Source organism: Erinaceus europaeus, chromosome 9 (genome assembly GCF_950295315.1).
Source record: "Erinaceus europaeus chromosome 9, mEriEur2.1, whole genome shotgun sequence".
NCBI lineage: Eukaryota > Metazoa > Chordata > Mammalia > Eulipotyphla > Erinaceidae > Erinaceus > Erinaceus europaeus.
In genome coordinates, this window is record NC_080170.1 from 4558133 (window position 1) to 4565239 (window position 7107).

Sequence of the window (7107 nt, forward strand, 5' to 3'; positions counted from 1 at the left end):
CATAGTGCATGTAGCTGGAAGTTGTCTCTGGATGTAGCTGTGGACCGGAATGTTCAGAGCTCCACTGCAGATCCTCTCTGCTGAGTAAATCCCCCAAGTCAAGTTTCTTGTCGTTTACAGGCCCAGCTATTTGATTGGGGTGGGGGGGAGATGAGGGTCGGTCAAGGGCACAAAACCATGGGGAGAGTGCAGTGTGGCACTACGCCTCTATAATCTTGTGGTCTTGTAGACCAGACTGCTACAGATCACTAACAAGATACATTAAACATAGCATCATTCTTGGAGACATCCAGTACCCATTGGGGGTCCTCCTCCCTCCCCTCAGAGATCAACCAGTTCATTTTAATAGAGCCGCCTGCCTGGAGAGTCCAGAATATGATCCATATGTGTTTTATATGAAAGTGGTTCAGAGCAAAGCAGCTAACCTGTAGAATTAGCAGTAAGCATGGCCTGGACCATACCCGAAAGAGGGGCCACTTAATGGATGCTCAAGACGGAACTCAGATGAAGTCTCTGCCACTGGGAAGGCATGCATGGAATCTACTTGCTGCAGAGAGCATCGGGAGTGGAGCTACAAAGCCATCTCACTGTTTACGTCCGTCGTAAGCAATTTGGTGCTGCTGTGTTCCACTGATGTGAAAGGACAAAGAATCCTCCTCACATTGTGTGCATTGAATTTTGGCCAGAGATATATATCCCTTGAAAAACTCTATCGCTGAGGGAATATTGCATTTTAGACCCACCTGTGGCCACTCAACTTGATGTCTCCAAGAATGATGCTATGTTTAATGTATCTTATAGTGATTTGTATTGGTCTACAGGACCACAAGGTTATAAAGACACTTCCACAGTGCACCCTCTCCATGGTTTTGTGCCTCCAGCCAACCCTCATTTCCCCAAAAAATAACCACCATAGTTTTCACAAAGTCTTGGGGATAGTTTGGAGAATATATATATATATATATTCCATGTGTTTCAATTCTTTATATTCCATATCTGAGAAAAAATAAAACATCCAGTAGTTGTCTTTCAAAGAAACACAAGTCACTTGGTAAAAGATTCAACAGTTAAACTAATTCATGATGTTTGCAACATCTCCTCTGAAGATATCTGAAGAAATTATTTCTTAGATCTGAGCTTAGTTTTGAACCAGAAAACAGGGCAGGTTCCCAAGATGAACTAGCAAAATCTCTGTTGATCCAAGTATACAATTTCCTCTCACCCTTCTGCACCCTTCCTGCAGGAACCAGAACGTGCACTTTCCTGCGAACATATGTTTGCTGAGTGCAAACAGCAGTTTGCATTTACATAGCACCTTATGCTAAGGTAAGAACGTGCAAGAAATACTAGCAAAGCCATTTCTGTGGAATGCCTGGAGAGTGATGGAAACACATTTGATTTTCGTTTTGGTTGGGGAGGGTGCAGACATACCTGGTTTCTACCATATTTCTGTATCATGTTGGAAACTTATACAGCAGTTCATGGTGGCAATCAGGTTTATGTTGAAAATGGTTTGCTCTGATGTGACCTACCCAAGAAGGCCAACCATCTCCTCTACGTAGATCCCCTCTCCTGTGCTCTCTTCTTTTTTCTTTCTATTGTACTTAATAGGACAGAGAGAACTTGAGAGTGCAGAGGAGATAGAGAGGGGGAAAGAGACACTTGCAGACCTGCTTTACCACTTGTGAAGAATCCCCCTGCAGCTGGAGCGCTGGGGCTTGAAGCTGGGCCCTTGCACATGGTGGTAACCTGTGCTTAATCAGGTGTGGCAGAGATAAAAACTTAGAGGAAATGAGGAGCTCGGGAGAGAGTAGAAGGAGATATCTGCAGCACTCCTTTATCGCTTGTGAAGCTTCTCCTCTTCAGGCAGAGGTCAGGGCTTGGATATGAGCCTTTATTCATATGTGTACCACCACCCAGCCTCGCCTGTGCTTTCTGACATGGCACTCTCCTATATTAGGCTGGGGGGATTTCTACCAGAAGTTGTGCTCAGAGGTTCGAGACCGGTGTCGATGTTTGTGGAGTGTAAGGCCTGGAATTCCACCCTCATCCAGATAAACAGCATGTTACAAGCTAAAGAGTTCTACTAACTCTACAATGGGCAAAATGATCTAACACAACCCGGACCATGTAATTCTGTCGATATAAAGAGATTGAATGCTTAGCCTATTTCAGCATACCCCCCTCCCCAGCAGTAAAAAAAAAAAAAAAGTCAACATCCTATCATACTTACATATACATTAACTATATATACACCAGCACTGATACAGCACAGACAGTTCAGTGAGAGTGATGGGTGTTCTCAGAAAAGCAAGATAAAGACAAACTGCGCAGTAGCTCCCGTGCCTCTCCATCTTGTTGTTCTCACACACACTCTCCTCTTCAACTAGTCATCTGTAAATGCTGAGTAAAAGTGACGCAGCCATTGCTAGCTTGTCCTGGTTGCCCTCTGAATCCCAAGCTCCGTCCAGCTGCTTGACTAATCCCTCTGGAATAGGAGGTGATCACCCCCCTTGTTCAGGGTTGCAGGCAGGCTTCAGAGCTCACATTTGACTGCGCGGGTGGTGCCCTTCAGCTAATGTGATAGGAAGCAGAGTGAATTCCAGGGTCTTCCCAGTTTGTATCCGACTTGAATGTTATTTAAAATCTTCAGATCTATATTTAAAAAAAAAAAAGCAATAAGTGACATTTGTACAGTAGCAAATCATCCCCCAGATCTCTTTCAGACACATGGACTCATTTAATTCTCCTCTCTGACAAGGAGGTACATCCATACAGCGTGGTGGCTTTACAGCTAAGGGACTGGTTTTCACTCCCTGTTATGGGATCACATCAGCTCTAGGGCCCAGAAAAGAGGACTCCCCAGGTATCTTGTGGCTTTTGTCCCCATTGAAACTTTGGGGGATTAGGACCATAAGTAAAAAACATGTCTTAGCCTTCTTGGCTGCTGTTGCAAATGGGGGAAAGTGAGTTTTATCCTTTTCAACTTCTCCCTTTCCCTCAATCCTTTCACTGTTATGTGACTGAAGCTTTGGGAAGAGAAAGGTTTAACGTGGACTCTTTTGATGCCCACAAAAACCCACCCGATCAACACTACTTTCCCTCCTGCTTCAAACAGCTATGAATCGAATGGGGGTGGGGGCGGGGGCATAATGTGCAGGTATGACAGTGTACATAACCAGGCTGTGTGGCATTATCTCTGTCACCTACCTTAGCCTTGGTCAGAACCCAGAAAAGATACACACTCACTCTGGTATTTGTTTCACCTGAGGCTTCCAGGCCCCCAAGAGCCTCCTGCCTGCTGGACTGAGCAGGGTCTAAATGACCATCTGCAGGACACAGAGGGCAGGGGCACTGGGCATCCAAGGTGCTGCTTCTCCAGTCTCTTGTTGCTTTACATGCTTAGAAATAGGACCTGTCAGGGGGTCGGGCGGTGGCGCAGTGGGTTAAGCGCATGTGGCGCAAAGCGCAGGGACCGGCGTAAGGATCCCGGTTCGAGCCCCCGGCTCCCCACCTGCAGGGGAGTCGCTTCACAGGCGGTGAAGCAGGTCTGCAGGTGTCTATCTTTCTCTCCTCTTCTCTGTCTTCCCCTCCTCTCTCCATTTCTCTCTGTCCTATCCAAGAACGAATTGTGTCAACAAGGGCAATAATAATAACCACAACGAAGCTACAACAAGGGCAACAAAAGGGGGAAAAAAATGGCCTCCAGGAGCGGTGGATTCATGGTGCAGGCACCGAGCCCAGCAATAACCCTGGAGGAGGAAAAAAAAAAAAAAAAGAAATAGGACCTGTCTTCAGAGGAAACCTCCACCTCTTTCTTCATGCCACATTAGAAGGCTTTAGAACATCTTTAAAAAAAAAATGGGGGGATTAATGTTTTACAGTAAATACAGGTTTTGGTACATGTGTAAAATTTCTCAGTTTTCTGCAAAGCACTGTCACTCCTGGTTTAGGTCCGCCTCCACCATCAGACAACAGGACCTGAACACCCCCTGCACCCACCCAGAGTCCTTTACGTTGGTGCAAAACACCAACTCCAGTCCAAGTCCTGCTTTGTGTTTCCCCTTTTATTCTTATTTATCAACTTCTGTCTCTGAGTAGGATCAGCTCAGATTCATTCCTTCTCCTGGCTGATCTTACGTCACAGGATTCCTTCAAGTTCCATCCAAGATGAGGTGAGGAAGGTGAATTCATTATTCTTAATAGCTGAGCATTGTGTATAGACTGCCACTTTCTTAGCCATTCATCTGTCGTTGGACATCTGGGTCGCTTCTAGGTTCTGGCTATGTATGTTACAATGCAAAATTGCTTGGGTTCTAGCTCCCTGCCCCACCTGCAAGGGGAAAGTTTTGCAGGTGGTTAAGTGGTTATTGCAGGCTTCTCTCTATCTCTCTCCCTCTCTGTCATCCCCTTCTCTCTCAGTTTCTGGCTGCCTCTACCCAATACATACATAAATACATAAATAAGTAAATAAAAAAATATAATAATGTAAAAAAGAAAGTGCATACAATTTATTTCTATGAACACAGGTACACACAGATATTTCTGAGTGGCTGTTTTACACCTTCTTAGGATGTATCCTCAGGAGAAGAATTGCAGGGTCATAAGGTAGGTCCATTTCTAGCCTTGTAATAGTTCTTCTGATGGCTCTCCACAGGCACTGGAGCAATTTATACTCCCACCAGCAGTGCAGGAGGGTTTCTTTGTCCCCACAACCTCTCCCGCATTTGTTATTGCTACCCTTTCTGATGTGTGACATTCTCACAGGGGTGGTTTCTCATGGTTGTCTCTATTTGCATTTCTCTAACACTCCGTGAATTGGAACAGGGGCAGGAAGCCAGGATGCCAAGTCTCTCTGCCCCCCTGGGTGCCAGCTCTTGCTGCCTGCCACCTCTGTTCTCACCTCACCTTCCCACACAAACTCCCTGGTGTCCCCATAGAAGCTGGGGGACTGCTGAGAGTCCCTACTGTCCCCTGCAGGTGGAAGGGACATCTCATCAGCAGGATGGGACGACAGCCAGCTGCCTCTCTACTTGATGGTACAGGACATTTAAACTGTGGGGGGGGGGGAGCTGATGAAACATTTCACCAAGTGGAGTTTCAACAAGTGTCCCCAACTGTGACTTTAAGGAGGACAAGTTCACACATCCCATTTAAAGCTTTCTTTTTCTCCCCTCTGAATGTCCCTTAGAAAGTCTTTTTCAAAAGGAGTCCTTACAGAGAGAGAGAGAGAGAGAGAGAGAGAGAGATTGAGAGAGAGAGAGAAGAGGAGAGGGAGAATCTGGTGACAAGTTCAGGTAGGACTATTGCCAGTCAAATCAGATGTCACATGGAGAAGAAGGGTCCTTTACCTCTTGGGCTTGATTTTGAGTTTGAAGATGATCTGTAGGTCATGGAATGCTGTCCTTCTCCTGCTGTGAGGTTTGCTGAGGCAAAGGGCATATCCGGTGTTGGGATAAAGGAAGCTGTGACAATGGGTCTGTGTGGGAGCATACCCCTCAGGGCTGGCACTCCCTTCCTTAGGCCAGATGTAGAAACAGCTAGATGGGCTGGCTTCTCTCCTCCTCACCGCTGGCAGCCTTCCTGCCCTAGAAAGAAGGCTGGTTCCCCAGGAATTCCCGAGGCAGTCCCCTTCTCATGCAGCAAGTCAGGTTTGAAGAGTTGCAGAACTGTCTGTGTGCCTTCTGTCACGCAGAGTGGTGTTGGTTAGCCCTTACTGTGGCTAATCTGCTGGCACTTTCAGCCAGTGCCTCAAACAGTTGTCACTCGTTCTGGCTTCCTTAGGCTCTAGACCCCTCTGAGCTCAGTGCAGAGATGCTCTCCTGCACCTGCAGCTGTAAGAGAAGCACCGGCACTCGTGGAATCCCCAGTGCCAGCACGCAGTTCCAGCACATGTGCAGATGTTCTAAGCTCCAGGCGCCCAGGGCCAACTGCTTCTGTGGCTTCATTAGACAGGTCACATCAGCACTTTGCAAAAGTGACGGCCAACTGGCAGAAGGACAGTGCAGCCTGTGGCCAGCAGCCCCTCCATGGTCCCAGGACGAGGGTGGAGTTGGGGGGGGGGGGTGTCATTCCACAATATTGCAAGACAGATGCTCCCGTGCAAGCCCTTTGGCTGTCTTCCAACTCACCTTTACAGGCGAGTCTTAGGTGCTGGTGTCTTCTCCAGATTAGCCAGAGCAGTGAGACCTCATGGCCTGGGGGCCTTTGCATCTGTATGCTTGGGTCTGCTGAGAGTCAGCCTGGCACCAGGTGTGTCTCTGGGTCTCTCTCTCTCTCTCTCTCTCTCTCTCTCCTCTCTCTGGGTCTCTCTCTCTCCCTCTCCCTCTCCCTCTCCCTCTGCCTCTCTCTCTCTTCACAGAGAGAATGGGCTTCTGCCCCCCTTTGCTGGCTCTCTCCTTTCAGATGATGTAAAATGAATCGAGGAATTAGCAGCAGTAGATTTCCCATTCTGTGTGTTCTCCTGGAATCTGGCTGTTTGGAATTCACAGGGTCCCCTCCCTCCAGCCCACTCTAAAGGTGAGGAAAGGGCTGCTGCTGCTCCTCATTCTCCACAAGCAGGTGAGACACACCCTGGCATGACTTTAACGCCCTGAGCCACGACCTGGAGGCGATCTCCCACTCCCCCCTGGCAGAGGCGGCCCTGTTTTGTTCCTGCAGCTCTAGAAGTTGTTATTAGAGTGTTATGGAAACCAGGTGTTACAGCTGATTAGTCACTAATCTTCCATCTCTGGGAGCTTGGCTCCAATCTTCTGTTCATCACAATCATTCTGAGGCGTTAATTTATTCATCCCGGCTCGGAGAACCTTGTCAAATCTACACAGTGGTCTCCTCCGGGCCCCTAATGCATGATAGCCCAGTTCACACATCGTCTACATGAAGCATAATTCAGCATAATTGGTAGTCAGGGCTTAGAAAGCCCCGTGATTAAAGAGAGCGAAGGAGAGGCAGCCTCACTCCCCACTCGGAACAGGACTCTCACTGGGCTTAGGGTGTCCTGGGGAGGGGACAGCTGCCAGGCTCGGAGGCAGATGAGAAACTACTCCTTTCTCCCATGGACAGTTGCCCTCTCCAAACAGGAAGCCAGCAGCCTTCCTGGAGATGGCC

The 7107-nt window shown here is 47.9% G+C and overlaps 1 long non-coding RNA gene across 1 annotated transcript; it reads right to left on the reverse strand.

Annotated features, from left to right (window-relative positions):
• Window positions 1–969: 969 nt before the first annotated feature.
• Window positions 970–5848, reverse strand: LOC132540129 (uncharacterized). The gene is made up of 2 exons (XR_009551380.1): window positions 5352–5848; window positions 970–2655 (listed from the first exon to the last, which is right to left on the reverse strand). It is a non-coding gene; the product is annotated as an uncharacterized LOC132540129 (long non-coding RNA).
• Between the last annotated feature and the right edge of the window lie 1259 nt (window positions 5849–7107).